Source organism: Cavia porcellus, unplaced genomic scaffold, assembly GCF_034190915.1.
Source record: "Cavia porcellus strain 051 isolate PalLab524CR breed Dunkin Hartley unplaced genomic scaffold, mCavPor4.1 scaffold_5, whole genome shotgun sequence".
NCBI classification, from domain to species: Eukaryota; Metazoa; Chordata; class Mammalia; order Rodentia; family Caviidae; genus Cavia; species Cavia porcellus.
In genome coordinates, this window is record NW_026947488.1 from 30,250,073 (window position 1) to 30,267,894 (window position 17,822).

The 17,822-nt window shown below is 40.0% G+C and overlaps 1 protein-coding gene across 1 annotated transcript in view; it reads right to left on the reverse strand.

The window, feature by feature from the left end:
• Csnk2a1 (casein kinase 2 alpha 1) overlaps positions 1-15,306 on the reverse strand; it is an 82,391-nt gene extending 67,085 nt beyond the window's left edge. Inside the window, 1 exon segment of the mRNA XM_003476763.5 lies at positions 15,155-15,306. The gene's annotated coding sequence lies outside the window, so the exon portion shown is untranslated.
• Positions 15,307-17,822: the final 2,516 nt, after the last annotated feature.

Genomic DNA, 17,822 nt, shown 5'->3' on the forward strand with positions numbered 1-17,822 from the left:
CTTATGCCGCTGAGCTAAATCCCCAGCCCCGGAAATATCATTTTTAACTCACTACTCATCAGCTGATAGATATTTGGGTTGTTTCTACTTTTGGAAGACACAATTTTTTTTTTTGAGACAAACTCTCTGCTGGGAGTGCTGAATTACAGGTGTGTGCCACCATGCTCACCTTGCTAGGAATGTCTGTGTATAAATTTTCCAGTGCTTTTTAAAAAATGAACCAGTGCTTGCTTCATGAGCAGCACATGTACAAAAAAAAAGGAATCAGTTGTTAAGTTGAAGTATATATTAAAAATATTCAATATTATTTTAAAAAGTGGTTTCAGTTAATTAATTTTATTTCTCAAAGGAATGAAAGCAGAAGGGAGAAAAGGAGGTCTGTCAGACTAGAAAACACTGAATTCCTGACTCCTGCACTGACAAAAATCAGTTGTATTTGCTGAGTTGTTACTATGTAACAATGGGCTCTTTTAAAACACACCCACTGGAGATGTCACTTGTAAACCCAGACAACTCTATTTTTGTTATTGCCCTGACTCCTGAAGGCCTCCAAGTTATCAATTCTTTTTCTATACTAAATATACATCTCTAAGTAAAATTTAAAATAATTAAAGGAGAAATGATTATTTGAACCACACAAATTATGGCAATGAAAATTAAGTTCACAAATGAGCTGAGAGCCCATAAACTCCCTGCAATGTTCACAAAGTAAAATGCACATGTACATTTTTTTGAAGAAAAAAAAAAATTATTGCAGGTTCAGAGGGATCTACAAGCTCCACAGCAGAACTAGTAATAGCTAAGACAGCAGGAAATGTTTTTTGTTTTTTTTGTTTTTTTGAGACAAATCCTCACTATCTAGTCCATGATGGCCTGGAACTCTATGACAAACGCCCTGCCACCTGAGTACTGACAGATTACAAGCGTGCATCACCACAACCAGCAGAAATGTACATTTTATGTGCTTCTGTGTGTGTGTGATGTTGGAGATTAAACCTAGGGCCTAGCACATGCTAAGCATGTGTTCTACCACTGAGGTACATTCTACCCCAGAAATGTACATCTATCTCCCATTAACCCTCCCTCCCCCCAATCCAGGAATGCTGAGCTATGCCTTCCACACTTCTTACTTTAATTTTAAAAATTTTGAGACAAGGTCTCCCTATGCCAACGATGGTGAACCTTTTTGAGCTTTCAGTGATAAAAACAGCCCACTGTGCCACATGTGCCAGAGGTTCACTATCACTGGCTAAGCTGCCTAGTCTGCCTCAAACTTTGCATCCTCGTTCCGCAGATTCCTAAGCAGGTAGGGTTACAGGCATGCCTTGTAAACACATATTTCTACATGGTATATCAACTTTTAAAAGTTAACTTGGTAAACTTAAATATATATATAATGTATTTTAAAATTAGGCTACTCAGGGCAGCTCAAGTGCCCTCCTGGTAAACGTGAGGTCTAAATTGAATCCCTGCCTCCCCCCCCACCAATTTAGGCTACTCAAACTAAGCACACAGGACCTTCCTGAGTGAAGAGAAGGAAACAATGAAGCATAAGCTTCAAGTTCTATTTTGGTGTGAAACTCAAGCTTGATGAAATGATTTAGCAAAATGTCAGTTTCAGAAAAGATACAGTGGCATTTAGTTAGATGAGGACAAGATTTATAAAAACTAACTTTATTGGCCAGGTGTGGTGGCACATGCCTATAATCCTAGCACTTGGGAGGTTGAGGCAGGTGGATAGCGGAGTTGGAGGCCAGCCTGGGCTATACAGTGAGTCTAAGCCCAGCTTTAACTATGTAACAAGACCCTGTCTCATGGAAAAAACAAAAAACAAAGTAACAAAAATAACCCAAACTTCATTTTGTCTCACATTATTGCTGAAGAAAAAGACCAGGTATTTCTTCAAAGTGTTTAACCTTAAATGGTTAGTTTTATGTTTCTACTTATACAAGTATCCCTTAGACATCAGAGATACCTTAAAATGGCTGTTTCTAAACCTGAAGCCAAGATCAGTGACTCCTTGAATTTCAAAACAATTATAGGATATTTAACTTCTAAACCTCTGAAATCAGTGTTTTTACCTTTTTTAAAAAAACAGTTAAGGCACAAAGAAAATACAGTACTATTTTTATGGCACACTAGGGTAAATGATCAAAAGTCACTGTCTTGGATGCACTGTACTCCACACAAATGATCAGACACTAACACATCAGCATATGTGTTAGTTTTATCACATGTGTTTGTAGCACATAATGATTACATTTATCATGTCCATATACATAATATATCTTAATTATTTTTTCATTCTCTATCCCTCCCCTTTTCCCCTTTCCTTCGAACTCTTGGTCCCCTCTATTTGCAAACGCTCTATTTCCATTTTTTCCTTCAGTTCCTTCTTCTGTCCCTTATTCTTCTTTTCCTCCATCTCTTATTTCCCTTCCCACTTGAAAATTATCTCCTTACTTCCTCTTACCTATTTTTTATTTTGCTGTTTATTTACATTTTGGGTTTTGCATATAAGAGAAACTATACAATATTTAGGCTTGTGCCTAATTTATTTCATTATTATGGTCTCAAAGAGCATCCACTTACCCACAAATGCTTCAAGTTTACTGAGGCATATATGTAATTCCCCAATACAGTATATGGTTGAGAAATTCTAGTTTAAATAACTTGTGGAAACAGTACAGTGGCACATGTGTATAATCTCAGCTCTTGGGAGCCTAAGAGTCACAACTTTGAGGTCAGCCTGGGCTGCATAGTGAATTGAAGGCTAGCCCAAAATACATAGACTATCTAAAAAAAAATTAAAACAAAAACAAAACAACACAAAGCCAGCATCATGGTGTGCTCCTGGGGCAGGAGGATTACCCCTGGACTATATGTAGTGAGTTCAAGCCCAGCCTGATCTACACAATTGGACCCTATCTCAAAAAACCAAACTAACTTGTAGAGCTCACGACCTGAATAGTAAAAACTCATGCTACAGGTTAAAAAACTGCTTCACAACTCCCTGTATTTCAGCAGATACGCAATCACCTTTTGAGCTTTTCAATTATAACCCATAAATACCACTAATGTTTAACTACCATTTTTTTGGAAGACTACTTGGAGGTCACTGGCACAAATACAAGAACAAACACAAAAGAGATCTCCAAATTCCTAGGTTGTAAGAGTTGGTCAAAAGAAAACAGGTTAATAATAAGGGGTCAAAGTATCAATATTATATAATGGGAACAGTGGGAAGTCTCCAATGAAATTAGGTATTATAAGAGAAGGTATTATAAGAGAATTCCAGAAGTTTGACTTAGACTAACACATCTGTACCTTAAAAACTGATCAAAACTGTCAAGTTTAGTATTGTCTCTTGTAACATAAAATTAACAATACGCAGAAATTCATTGTATAAAATACCTTCTGACCACGTAACATATAAAATGAAGTCAGACTATGAAACTTTATTTCACTGGTCACACCAGCTTCTAAAAGTTAGAGTAATCTAGCATTTATGTGTGTAACAATTACCGCTACCATTGAATGCCTCTTAAAAACAGGCATGGTACAAGATGCATACTTCAATTTTAGAAATAAACAGGTTAAAAGTTAAACAACTTGCCAAGACCACAGGATTACTAGGGCCATCCCATCTATTCAGGATTTAGAACCCTAAACAGATTTACTAAACTCAACACTGTTTCCATAATTCTGCACACTGATTTATTGGTGCAGGGGATGGGGTTAGTCTCAACAGCCAGAATTATTCTTTATTCATTAATCTGAACAGGATGATCACCAAACCACTACAGTATAAAAACTAGGTTTCAAAGATGAAAAAGCTTTTGTGTGCTGATTGAGAAGTGGAGAGAGGAAGATGGTTCGTGTCTCTCCAGATGCTGTGCTGGGGGTAGCAGCAAATTATAAGCCTTGGCATTTGGCTCTACGAGATACAACAAAACCTATGCGTGTTAAAGACGTATGAAGGTTTTTCTAGTAAAATGTTTGCCAAAAAAGTCACAGAGAATGGCAGTTAAAAAAAAGCTCTACCATCATAACTATGGTACATGAAACAAGAGCACAGAGGTAGATGCAGGTGAATGCTCAACATCTTAGCTATGGTATGTGGAATTTCACTGCCTCAAATATGGCATGCAATATTTTGGAAGGAAAAATGAACTGATCAGAAGACAGATGAAAAAAAAGCAAATGATTAAAATATTTTGACATCGATAATTTCACAATAAATTATGTAGAAAAATACATGTTTAAATATTTACTATTTTAAATGCTAGGCAATAAAGGCTGTATTTATTTTTAAAAAGATGGGAGAACAACTCCAACTCAAATAGCTATTTATAATTACTCAATAAAATAAAAAACACACAAAGCCTAACTACTTTTAATAGGCATCGACTCCTGCTATGCCTAATGAGGCTATGACTTAAGAATACAGAGCAACAGCTGGACATGGTGGCACATACCTGTAATTCCAGCATTCTAGAAGCTGAAGAGGATCACCCGGAATTCAAGGCCAGCCTGAACTACATAGCAAGACATGTCTCAAAAACAAACCAGGGGTTTAGCTCAGCAATGTTAAGTGCCTGCTTGGCAATCATGAGATTGTGAGTTTGATCCTTGGTACCAAAACAAAACAAATAACAAAACAAAGAATACAGAGCAAGAGTGAGAATTTATCTCAGTGGCAATATGCATGCTTACAGAGGCCCTGGTTCAATTTTACCGTCACACACACAAAAACTGTGATGGGAGGAGACAAAGAAGGCAAAGTAGTGGTACTAGAACAGAAAATGTGTGTTTGTGCAAATGCAGTATATCCCAAACTGTGATTAAAGTACCACTGAGGAATCAAATTAAGTAGCATAGCTGGATACAAAGTCAACACTCAAAAATTAACAGTGCCAGGGATACATCTCAGTGGCACAAGCTCCTCCATGCCTGGCAAGTGCGACATTGTGAGTTTGATCCCAGAAAAACACAACAAATGAAAACAACAACATTCCACTACAACACCATTCCTGTACATACACAAACTGGGACACATTGAAGAAACAACATTTTTCACTATAGCATAAAAAAAGAGAAATATTTAGGAATCAATCTAACCAAAGAACTGAAAGACCTTTACAATGAAAACTAGAGTACTGGGCTGGGGATATAGCTCAGTGGCATAGCCCAAGGTCCTGAGTTCAATTTCCAGTACCAACAAAACAAAACTATGGTACTCTAAAAAAGGAGATGAAAGAGGATATTACAAAATGGAAAGAGAGCCCTTGCTCTTGGGTAGGAAGAATCAATACAGTGAAAAGAGCCATAGTTTCAAAACTGATACACAGATTTAATGCAATTCTGATCAAAATACCAACAGTATACCTCACAGGACTAGAGAAAACAATCCTAAAATTCATTTGGAACCAGAAGAGCCCTAGAATACCAAAAGCTCTTCTGGGCACAAAGGTAAAGCAGGGGCATCACATTCCTGACTTGAAATTCTACTATAAATTTACCAAGATAACAGCAGGTTGGTATTGACAAAAAAAAAAAAAAAAAAAAAAAAAAGGGGACCCAAAGATCAGTGGAACAGATTAGAAGATGCAGAAACAACTGCAAGCACTCTCAGCCACCTTATCTTTGACAAAGGAGTCAAGAATGTCCACTGGAAGAGCCTCCTTAATAAATGGTGCTGGAAAAACCGGCTTTCTACATGCTGAAGATTAAAATCAGACCCGTATCTCTTACCATGCAGTAAACTAAAACCAAAATGATCTAAGTATTAAAATAGAAACACTAAGTCTGCTGGAATAGAGAATAGGTAGAACGCAAACACACAAATGTAGGCAAAGACTTTATGAACAAAACTGCAAAGGAAGTATCACAAAGACTCAACTGGGATCTCATTTTATTAAAAGCTTTTACACAGCAAAAGAAACCAACAGAGTGAAAGACAATGTACAGTGTACGATCCACTTAGGATATGTAATATCTAGAATATATAGAGAACTAAAAATATGTATCAGATGCCCCCAAATTTAAACACCCAATCTAAAAATAGTCATCAAAAATACACTTCTCAGATGGAGTAGAAATGGTGTTAATAAATATATGAAAAATTTTCAACACCACTGGTCATTCAAGAGATGCAAATTAAAACAGCAGAGATTCCACCTCACTCCAGAAAGAATGGTGTTATGAAGAAATCAAGCAATAACAAACGCTGGCAGGGCTATGAGAAAAAAGGAACCCTTTTCTACTGTTGGGGGGAGTGTAGACTGGTGCAATCACTGTGGAAATCAGTATGAGTATTCCACAAAAAACTAGGACTAGAGGTCCCACATGACGCAGCTATTCTTAGTACCTTCTCAAAAGAATAAAAAGCATCATACCACAGAGATATATACGCATACCCATGTTTACAGCTGTATACAGTTTGTAAGAGCTAACAGTTTGGAAACAGCCCAAATGCCCATTAACTGATGAATGAAGACGTGGGTTTTTTTTTTTTTTTTTTATACAATGGAGTACTCTCTGCCATAAAGAATAAACTTGAGACATTCTTAGGTAAATGGATACACCTTGAGACCACACTCTTAAGAGAAATAAATCGGACTCACATCTAAAGAGTATGAGTTCCAAAACGATAGTAGCTACTGTGAAACAGGAAGAAAAGATCAAATGGGAAGGGGAACAGGGAAGGGAAAGAAGGGAAAAGAAAAACAGAAGGAAAAAATGGAAACAAAGCTTTTGTAAAGAAGGAGAGGAATGGGGAAAAAGGAAAAATCAAAATATATCATGTACAGGTAACAATTCACTAATAATGAATGTACCAATTAAGATTAATTTTTTTTAAAAAAGTGGGAGAAGGCTTCTTAGCCATTTTTCTTATCTTTGATGACCTAGATTGTTTCCTGACTTTGCGACACGAAAATTAACTCCTTTATCTAGAAGCAAGAGAAACCTAAATTCACAGACTACTAACTACTCTGGCAATATACACAGTACCTGAATAATGGAGGCAATCTATATTTGAGTATGACTTACATATGCACTCCTAAAGCAGCAGTTCAGCCTTTCACCCATGCAGTGGGCCACACCAGAAACAAGAAGCACAAGTCAAAACACTCATTAAAAAAGTAAGAATTCTTAGCAAGAGAAAATGAAAATAAAGAGTGAAGAGTAGCAGCATCAGCATTAAATATATTCTTCTCACAGACAGGGAGGAAAATAACTAAAACTGAGCCTGGTGTTTTATAAATCATCTCTTTTAATCCTCAAAGTAATCTTGAAGTGATAATCTCAGCTGGTGCTTTCATTATTAATCTTCAGAAGACTCCTCTGAGGCAGGGGCTACAAAATTCTATTTTATAGGTAAGAAACTGATGGTCAACTAAGTTGTCCAAGGTTATTGTTACTCCAATGGTAGAGATGACAAAACGCAGCTTGAGAAGTGAAGCCCGAACTCTCACTCCAAAGGTACAGTTAGTTCTTCACCACTAGCCTGCTGCCCTGCCCTCCCCACCAGCAACCTGGTAATTCTAAATTCTAACCCTACCCCTCACTGCCCAACTTCGAAGCTACTTTAAAAACTATACCTAAGATCTGAATTATACAGTTTTCTTAAGACAATGCCTCTTAAACAAGCTGTGGCATATTTTATGACAAAATGTCACTTGATTGTAAACTGGAACACAGAGACAATCTGAGGATCCTTTGCACAATACCTGCCAGAAATGTAGTGGGTATTCAAGTGGTGCTGAACAATCAGCATCTTTTGAATGATTATAAATTCAACAGTTTTGGGGCTGGGGATTTAGCTCAGCGGCATAAGCACCCGCCTTGCAAGCAGGCGGTCGTGAGTTCGATCCCCAGTACCAATTAAAAAAATAGATAAATAAATAAATAAATTCAATAGTTTCAAATGGCTATTTTATACGTTCTGATATAACCTAAGTTTTTAGAAAAATAATTTATTCATTTTTATCTGGTAGTTTCCTTAAAATTTACAGAATACTAGTGAAATTCCTAAATTGAGAAATGCCCATTAATGCATTAGCCTTAATTTCAGAAAAATTCCAACTGTTTATTTTCCCAAGGAGACTAAAATGTTCAGCTAATAAAAACCCATCAGAAAAACAAATACGACCAGAAAGTGTTAAAAGAACAGCCAATATAGGGCATTTCAGTTGAGACACATACAAAATTATAAAAGATTAATCTAGGTAGCTGTACATGCCTGTAATCCCAGCACTTGGGAGGCTGAGGTAGGAGGACTGCTTAGAGTTCAAGGCCAGCCTAGGTTACATATCCAGACCAAACAAATAATAAAAGATTAATCTAGGTATTTAACCACAAAAACCTCACTTCAGGTAACACTCATTTTCTATGCAAAAAAGCATTATTACCATTATGTTTTTTAAAAAGTTTGTCTTTTTTGCCTTGCAATTGTTTTTTCTTAATGTCTAAAGTTGAAAGACACAAAATTTGTAGAAACCAGTAAAATCTCACTCCCAGCTCTATCTCCTGATATTGTGAATTGTTTCACTCAAACTTCTTAAAGATAATCCTTGTGCCACATACCAGTAATCCCAGCTAGTTGGGAGGTAAAGGCAGGAGAATTACAAGTATGAGTTCAGCCTACACAATTTAGTAACACTCTCATCTCAAAACTAGAAGGAATGGGAATACGCACCAAAAGAGGTGGTGAGATTGCCTACAACGGAGGAGGTACTGAGTTCAATTCCTAGTACCACAAAACAAACCCAATGCTTGACTTCAAAAACATAAAAACAATCTATAATAACATCTGGTGAACAACTATGTGGAATTCTACTCTGGACCTTATCTCAAAATAAAAATAAAGGGCTGGAGACACAGTTCATGGCAAAACCCCTAGATTCAGTCCCCAGTACTAGAAAACAAAAACTATCAAATGTCTATAACCAAATCCAAATATATCCTTTGTTACCATGACAACAGCTAATTTTCCTTTATAATCTTAGAGGAATTTCTTCATTGGAGAAGCTAGCTGGCCCATATTTCTATTAAGAAACAACTACATGATATGTACTTTTAAAATTACATCCATCTTAGAAACTTAAAGAAATTTAAGAGTAAACAGAAAAGGCAATTACAAACTTGGTCCAAGTCACACAGTAAACTAATAAATCAAGGGTTTTTTTCCTTTCTCTTTTTTCTTTTGTTTTTTGAGACAAGGTCTCACTTTGTAGTTCAGGCTGGCCTTGAACCTGTAGAGACCCTCCTGCCTCAGCCTAAGTGACTGTCCCACTATGCGCAGCTCTCTCATTTTAAATCAAGCACTACATATAAGCTCTTGCTTAATTCAATGGTAAATCACAATTTGCAGTTTCTAAATTTGTACAAGTTGTACTGTTATATTTATGTAAAAGCTGTCATACAGCTGTTTAAAAGATCATAAATGTTATAAACCATTAACATCATGGAAGCAATTACTTTCTTAGATACCCTGTTAAATGTTATATACATTATCTCAATCCTCACAATGACCCTATAAAAAAACAGGCACAGAGAGACAAAATAATCAGTTCTAAGTAATACTAGAAAAGGGGCAAGACAGGGGTGCTCAGGGAATGTAGTTTGAAAGCTACAACCTTTTACTGCCTGAGGATCAGGGTTCTTTGGCCAACTCTAGAGCTATCTTGCTGGCCACTTATCCTTCATATAGCTCAATTTCCCTTACTCTAAATCAAGGTCAAACATAATCTCTCAAGTCTTTCATACCCTGAAATGTTTATTCTGATAATAAAAAGAAATTGTCTCATTTCTTCCATGCTCTGACTAAAGTCTAATTAATCTATCTTATAAATCTAATCAGTAGACTATCATTAAAGAAAAAAACAAAAGACCTTTCTTAAAATCTAAAAATTCCATTCTACAGTTATGATTTCTAAATCTCACACCCCCAAGTGACACTGACAGAAAAATCTTACAATTCTGGGGTAAAATGGAAAATGTAAGAGAACAGGCTACTTAAATGTATAACTTTTATTAACTAACAAAAACATATCACCCATTTCCATCCTGTTTAAAAACAGAAAATACCTTTAAAACATTGTTATACAAATGAACCTACCATTTTACTAGGTAATAAAAATTAAGAAATTACAGCCAGGTGTGATAGTGCACATCCGTAATCTGAGGCCTTGGGAGGCTGAGGCAAGGAGGAGTGCTGCAAATTTGTGGCCAGTTTAGGCTATACACAGTGATTTCAAGACCAACCTGACCTACATATTGAGACTGTTTCAAAATAATACAGTAAACTACGTTGTTTAGCCAAGAAGTTCACTATAGCTGGTTGTGGTGGCACATGCCTATAATCCCGCACTTGAGTGGCTGAGGCAGGAGGACTGTTGCTAGTTCAAGGCCAGCCTGGGCAACAAGGTGAGTTCAAGGCCAACCTAAACCACACTAGTGAAACCTTGTCTCAAAAGAAAACAAAAATTCACTATAGATGCAGAAGAACTTCCAATTTACAGAAATTCTACCAAAAATAGACCAGAGCTTTAAAAAAAGAAAAATCTGTATTTTACCAAGCTAGTCATATAGTCCCTTCAAACTGCCTCTAAGGACAATTAAGAGCATTTAAACAGCAAAGAAAAGTGTATGTTTCCTTTTTCTGCAACATCTTTTAGGACTAAATCAGAGAATAATTGTCTTCTCTAGAAAATATTACAAGATTGTGAAATAAAATCCTCCATTTTAGTTTCTTATTGTTGCTGTAATGTATTATCACAAACCAAATAACATCAATTTATTATCGCATAGTCCTACAGACTAGCAATTAGGTAGACTTGGCTGGATCCTCTGTTTAGGGTCTTATAGGCTGAAATCAAAGTATCTACCTAGATTCCAGCTGTATTCCTTGCTGGAACCTGGGAGGGCGGGGTCCTGGTGCCTGCTCATTCAGGTGGCTGGCTGAATTTAATTCTTTGTGGTTGTAGGACTGAGGTCTCCATTTCTTTGCTGGCCATCAGCTGAAGTGACTGGCCTTTGCTACTAGAGGTTGCTGCTTGTATTTTCCATGTAGCCTCTAGTAACAGCAGGTGGAGTCCTTGTCACACTTCAAATCTACCTCATCCAACTCTAGCCAGTCAAAATTTTGTTTTATTATAAGAGCGCCTATGATTTTACTGGACTCACTCAGAAAATCCAAGATAATCTTTCTATTTTAAGATCCTTAAAGTTCCTACAAAGTAACTGCTTCAGATTCCAGAGATTAGGTACAGGCACTTTAGGTAGCACTCTGCCTAGCAGTCCACTCCCTGGTCTCTTATGGCCTCCACAGATTTGCCTATCTCCCAAATGCAAAAGGAAAAAAAAAATGTATATATCTCATTACAAGACTAACATATTATCACAACACCAACTCAAACCCAAAAATCTCATCTAAAAGTTCAAAACTCTCAAATCTCATCCTTTTAATTCTGGTGTGGAAGGTTCTGGGTATAATACAGAAGGTACAATGCCTGGGACACAATTCCTTAAAAACAAAAAGTTATCTGCCTCCAGCATACTATAGTGAGACAGGGTCAGGGTAACAGTTATAACATTCTAGTTCAAATGGGGAAAATGTAAGAGGAAACAGCACCATTCCATTTCATAGCCTGGAAAAAAACAATTCTCTGAGTCTTTAAGTTCTACTCCTCTAGGTTCTTGGTTCCACCCGAATCACTTTTTTTTTAAAATTAAAGCAACACAATGACATGTGAGTACTGTTTTCTCAGTTAGCTTCTGGTTAGTAGAATTTGGGAGGGCCTAAGAACTCTGTTTAATTTCTTACTTTCTGTCTCTTTCGATCAAAGCTAGTATTGTTTTTCCTGGCACAAAATAACCAAGAACCCCATAGGCTTACTCCCTTCAAAAGACACCCACAGCCAGGGATTTAGCTCAGTGGTGTAAGTGCTTAAGTGTGAGGTTGTGAGTTCAATCCCCGGTACAAAAAACAAAACAAAACAAAAACCACCCAGAAATAAAAACAGGCTCTCAGTTTCAACATTTTCCTTAAAAACAAAACAACTCTTTAGCTAAACATCCAAATTCGTTACTTACAAATTCTGCTTTCCATACTAAAAACAGTTCTGCTAAGAGTATTGACCACTATGTGGCAAGTATCCCCCACCTGTCAGTTTCCAGTACATCTACCTCATTATCTGAGCAGAGTCATTAACATTCAAATTCTTACTAACAATCTGTTCTAGGTCTTTCCTATCATTTTCTATCATCAGGCTCAAATTTCTTTCAGCCTCCACCCACTGCTACTTCCATTTTTAGGTAACAGTACCCCACTCCCGGCACCAAAAATCTGTACTAGCTTCATTGCTCCCATGACAAATTATCAGAAACTTGTGACAATATCACAAATTTATTATCTCATTTTCTGTAAGTTGTAACTTGAGAAGACTCTGCTAGACCTTGTCCTTATAGTTTTAAGGCCAAAGGTGAGCTATTTGCAAACATATATTCTGGAAACTGGAGGAAGATCCTACTTTCAGGTTGTTGGCCAAATTCAGTTCCTTGTAGTGTCGGTTACTAGAGGCCGCCTAAATTCATTCTGACACTGTCTATGTATCCCTTTTGACAACAGCAAATGAAGGCCCTCTCGTGCTTCAAATCTGATTTCCCAGTTCTGCTCATCCAGTGCATGCCTTTAAGGGTTATTGATAAGATTGGGCCTGCACAAAAATCTAGGATAATTTTTGTATTTTCAGATTCTTTAATTACATTTGCAAAGCTCCTGTTGCCATCTACATTATTTATGGACTGTGCAATTATAGTATTTACATCATGGGGGCTGTGCTGTCACTGCAAACCCAAATCCCACATAAGGCTTCTGAACTTCCTGAGTTCTCTCAATCTTCCTGCCTCATACTCCCACAGCGCTCTGATTATGGAAGGATTACCAGTGGGTGCACATTCCTGGCTTCCCTTTTTTTTTTAAAGTCTGTATAACTGAGGCAGAACTTCAAGTTTAATCCTAGCCTGATCTATACAGCAAAACCCTGTCAAAAACAAACAAACAAATTCAAAACAGTAATAAAGCCAGGCATGATGGTGAATGGCTGTGATCCCAGCACCTGGGAGTTCGAGGCCACCCTGGACTGCACCATGAGCTCAACACCTGCCTGAACTACACAGTATGACACTGTTTGACAACAACAAAATAAGTTTTTTTTTTTTTTTTTTGTCTTTTTCATTTTTATCGGTACCGGGGATCGAACTCACGACCGCCTGCTTGCAAGGCAGGTGCTTATGCCGCTGAGCTAAACCCCCCAGCCCCCAACAAAATAAGTATTTTTTAAAAAGCAAAACTTCATCCTTGGAAGAGTGGGTGGGCAGCAGTGGAATGCAAAGTGCACTGTGGAAAACTTGCCAGTTGCCACTTATTTCATCCTCAAATAGCAAGGCAATTCCTCCAAAACTCAAACTAAACCATGCTCCCCTTAACTGTGTGGTCTTCCTTTACTGTTTTCTGTAAAAGAGAACATAACTGGGCCTGCTTGGTATGTTTTCTTTTTTTAAGGAAAGTTGCCACATGGGAACCTAAACTTTGTAACCAAGTAATAAAATTAATCTGAGTAAATAGTCAATGTTTTTTTTTCTTTCTTCAAATCACACATCCCCTTCCAATAGCAAATGAAAGCCAAGAGTCACAGGATAAACCTGTTCTGGGAAGACTACAGAACTTTTCCAAATGATATAGAGAACTAGTATCGATCCTAAAATTTCAGTCTCAGGTTTACCAAGTCAGTTAAGCCAAGCGATCTGCAATCAGCTACAAATATCTGAAGCCTGGTTCTTGACCAAAAATCTACCCAGGACAAAGGAACCCCATATATATCAGTTCCTCCCTTTAATAACAACGACAGGTAAAATCCACTGAGCACTTCCTGCCAGGCACTGCAGTAAGCTCGTGATACAATTTATCTTTATTCACTCCTTGCCATAAAGTTATGAGCTAGAAAATATCACTACGCATATTTGACAGATAGGCAAACTGAGGCTTGCATAGTTTGTCCCCTAGCTTACTAGTGGCCCTGATATTTGAGACCCTACGGAATCAATTAACCACTGCCACACCTTCGATGAAAGAACGAGGGTTCTAGCTCTTGGAAAAAAATCTTTCTTCCTAATTTTATTTTCATATCCTCTCAAGCCCCCTTTTTATTGAATCTAGCAGGTGAACGGTAACCTTTCCCAAGTAACTTGTCACCCCACTTCCAGAACTCTTTCTCCCTCACAAAAGCAAAAGCCAAAAAGCAATTCTGACCCTGATTTTGTTTCCCCAAAACAAACTACACAAGCTCTACTCATCACCTGCTTGGCATAGCTATGTTCCAACACTGCAAAACTCAACCAAGAAGAGATAAAATCAAAAAGCCCTACTCTCTCAAAAGGTCACCAACACACGTACACTCACTCTCCCGACCTTTCATTCTACAAACCCCGCTCTCCCTCTCCACCCGGACTCCCAAACAGCCCTGAACCCCAACTCCGCCCATTCTGTCCCACTTTGCGGTTGCCTCCTTCCTTCTCTGCAACCACTCCCCGCGGGTCCTCCCTTCGTTTCCGGGGTGCAGGTGGGGATCTCAGCCCCGCCCAGACGGACCCCGGGCCGGGCGCCACGCCAGCTGCCCCGCTCCGCCCGCGACCGCACGCGCCCTACCCAGCAGGCGCCACTCCCTCGGCTCCCTCCCCTAGCATCCTCGGCCCCACCCCCAGGGCCCCCTCCCCCTCCCGCGACCCCTACGTCCAAGTTGCTCCCTAATCTCCACCCTGTCCAGCCTCCAGCCTCTCACCACTCCAGCAGCCAGAAGAAGCCCGACAGCCGGTTCCCACCCTCACATTGGCGTCAGCCTCGAGGCCTCGCCTTTCACCCTGGGGTGGGCTGGCCCCGGGCCTCCCCAGTGGACTGCAGGAACCTCGACTATGTGTGTGTGTGTGTGTGTGTGTATGTGTGCGTGCGTGTGTGTGTGTAAAGAGGAGCGGGGAAAGCGAAGCACCTCTCGGGAGTGCGCTAGTAGTTTTAGAGGCGGTCTTGACCCGCTGCCCCATCCTGGGTCCACCCCCAACCCCCTACGACCTCTCCCCACGTCTCCCTCTGTACCTGTGATGGAAGCGGCGGCGGCACTCGCCGCTCTCCCGTCTCCTCACACAGACAATATGGCGGCGGCGGAGGAGGAGACACACGACTCGGCCGCCAGCCGCAGGGACCAGAGCGAGGCTGCAGCCTCCGCTGCCGGAAGCGGAAGCCCCCTCCTACTCGGAGGCGGGGCAGAAACGCTTCCGACTCCGCCCCCAGCCGAAGCCAGCCGACCGCCGCCATGCTGGGACTTCCTAATGCATTCATGGGGTTTCGGTTCCAGATTGGAGCGCAAGATGAAAAGGATTGTCGATGCATTGCATGATAATGAGATTTCCCATAGCCAAGGTCATTTTATTTCAGTATCTATGCTAACTGATGAGAGAAAGAACACGAACCTCCCACCAAGCATACAATTGGTTTGACCCAAACTAACATGGCGGTCCCTAGGTTTCCCGCACTTCGTCCAGCTGGCGAGTCCCATCAGCCCACGGTTCACCCCCGCCCTTTCTTGAAAAGAAGCATGCGCGACCTGCAGAGCTGTAAAGCGAAGCATTTTGGGAACTGAAGTCTCTCTTGGTCCGACCCTTCAACTAGAATTAGGGTTCCCGCAGACACTTTTGTCCTCGAACTTTGAGTGTGGAACAAGTGAACCAAAGTTTTGTCCCGGGAAAGGTGTGGCGCAGGAGCCCGGGAAGTGATGTTAATAGTCTCCTAGAGACCGAGGCCCAGTTCCTTCCTCCTACAGAAGGACTACCTAGAGCTGCCCACCTAGAATATTAGAGTTTTCCTTTTGATCTGCTCCCCATTTGCACTCTTTTGGCCTGGATTTCTTGTCCAAAGCAGAGGCAGCACTTTTCAACCGTGAAACCTGATCATAGTCTCCTCTTGGTCAAAAACCTCCCATGACTTGTTCAGCAACAAACTCTGTTTGACATTCAAGGCCTTCTTTAATTTGGTTATAATTTGCCTCTCTACTCTCCTACTCTACTATCCTCTCCCAAATTCTTTATGCTTCCACTAACTAAAACTGCAAACAATTCCTGACACTTGACTGTGTTGTTTCCTTTTCTTTACACTGACAATTACTGTTACTGTTAATGTTACTGTTACTGGATAATTTGTATGTTCATTGAACTAACTCAGGGTCTTTTCCTCTGCTGATCCCTCTCTCTGTCTCTCTGTCTCTGTCCTTGTCTCTGTCTCTGTCTCTGTCTCTGTCTTTCTCTCTCTCTCTCTGTCTCTCTCTCTCTCTGTCTCTCTGTCTCTCTGTCTCTCTGTCTCTCTGTCTCTTTCTTTCCCCCAAGCCCAGACATCTTTACTCAGCAACCGGAGGCCCTTTGTCAACCTCCAACAGACTGTGAGCTCCTAGTGGACAGGGCTGGATCTGATGATCACCCTTTCCCCTGCCAGCCCTGCTAGAAGTTGGTGTGTAAGTGTTGCTGAGAGGAATTTAAGTGTTAGCCACACCTCTGGTAGGGCAGAGGTGTAAAGGCTGAAACAAGGGCGAGGAGGTTGTGTTATTTCTGTACCAGCCATTATTCCCAGCTACCTCAGAATAGCGGCTGTTCCAGGGATTGATCTCTCCACCCTCTCCAGCTCTCCTTTCACAGTTTGTCAGCTGACTGGCACCTCTGATCCCAAAGAAACAACCTCCACCCTTGTGAGATGGAAGTAGTGGTGGCCTCAGAGAGGGGTCCATGACCTTTTCTAAGCCTCATCTGCCAGAAAGTTCTGGAGTTTTGATCCATCCCAATTGCCTGCATATCTACAGCAGTTGTTCTCTGGATGTTCCCAAGATGGTCATTCTTCTTCCCTGAGCTTTATTTTCCCTACTTGTGAACTGAAGAGCGTGGACAAGGTGATCTCAAGATTTCTGTGACTCTCTTCCAGGAAATGACTGGCCTTCCATCCATCTCTTGGATCATGTCTTTTTGTTTCTCATGGCTTTTTTTTTTTTTTCCTCTTTAAGACAAGGTCTCACTATGTAGTTCAGGCTTGCCTTGAACTCACTGTGTAGTCTAGGTTATCCTTAAATTCATGGCAAGCCTCCTGCCTCATCCTATGGGATGCTGGGATTACAGGTGTGCACCACCACGCCTGGCTCCCTTTTTCCACTTTTATTCATATTTGTTCAACTCATAGCTATTGATCACTATCGCTGAGCCAGGCACTGTGCTAGGTACGAAGGATGTGGGATGAGCAAGACAGATAACAGCTCCTCAGTGGCAGAACTCATCTCCTGAAGTGAGAAACAAACAGTGCACAGGTAATCAAATGAATCAGCAATTTTACATAGCAATAAGTGCTCTGAAGGGAATAGATAAGTAGTTGTGAAGTAGAATAAAAACTTCAGACAGCGCTAAGTGCTCTGAAGAAAAAGCTAAGTAGGTTTGAAATAGAGAACTTTTGCTTAAGTGGCTTAGAATCTCCCTCTGGGAAGGCAATACTATGTACAGTGTCCCAAGGCAGGAAAGAGCTTGCTGAGTTTGAAGGAGGCTACGTGGACTAAAGCACCATAAAAGTAGGGGGTAGAAGGGTGGGGAAAATGAGGAAGAAGTGGACAGGTCATTCAGAACACAGTAAGAAAGCTGGACTTTGACCTGAATGAAGTGGGGTCTTCCTATGCGTTAGCCTCATGCCTGTCTGATGACTTCAGTCTCTCCTATAGCGTCTGTTCTTCCTTCTTCTC